This window comes from Egretta garzetta, unplaced genomic scaffold, assembly GCF_000687185.1.
Source record: "Egretta garzetta isolate BGI_Z169 unplaced genomic scaffold, ASM68718v1 scaffold640, whole genome shotgun sequence".
Taxonomy (NCBI): Eukaryota; Metazoa; Chordata; class Aves; order Pelecaniformes; family Ardeidae; genus Egretta; species Egretta garzetta.
The window spans coordinates 538,640-539,003 of NW_009258264.1; positions in this window are offsets into that span (position 1 = coordinate 538,640).

The following is a 364-nucleotide window of genomic DNA, read 5'->3' on the forward strand; positions in this document are numbered from 1 at the left end:
CCACCGAGGCGAGAACTCTGGATTGCCCCCCCCCCCACACACACACACAGGCAGCAGAACGGCGGAGGTTATTAGAAGTTTGCCTGTGAAAATAAAGGTAAGCATTATGGAAGCAGCACACCCGTCTATATCTGCGTGGAGCTGTACATATGCATACAAAATAATAGAAGTGTAACAGCGTGTATTTGCATACTTTCTCCACGGACTCACTTATTGATGTGGGCAGGCATCCACCCATTTCACAAGGAGATGAGTATACAGGTATTAAAAAAACAAAACAAAACAACCCCAAATCACCACCAAAAAAAAAAAACAAAAAAAAACAACAAAAAAACCCAAAAAACCCACAACCAGCAGCGGCGTC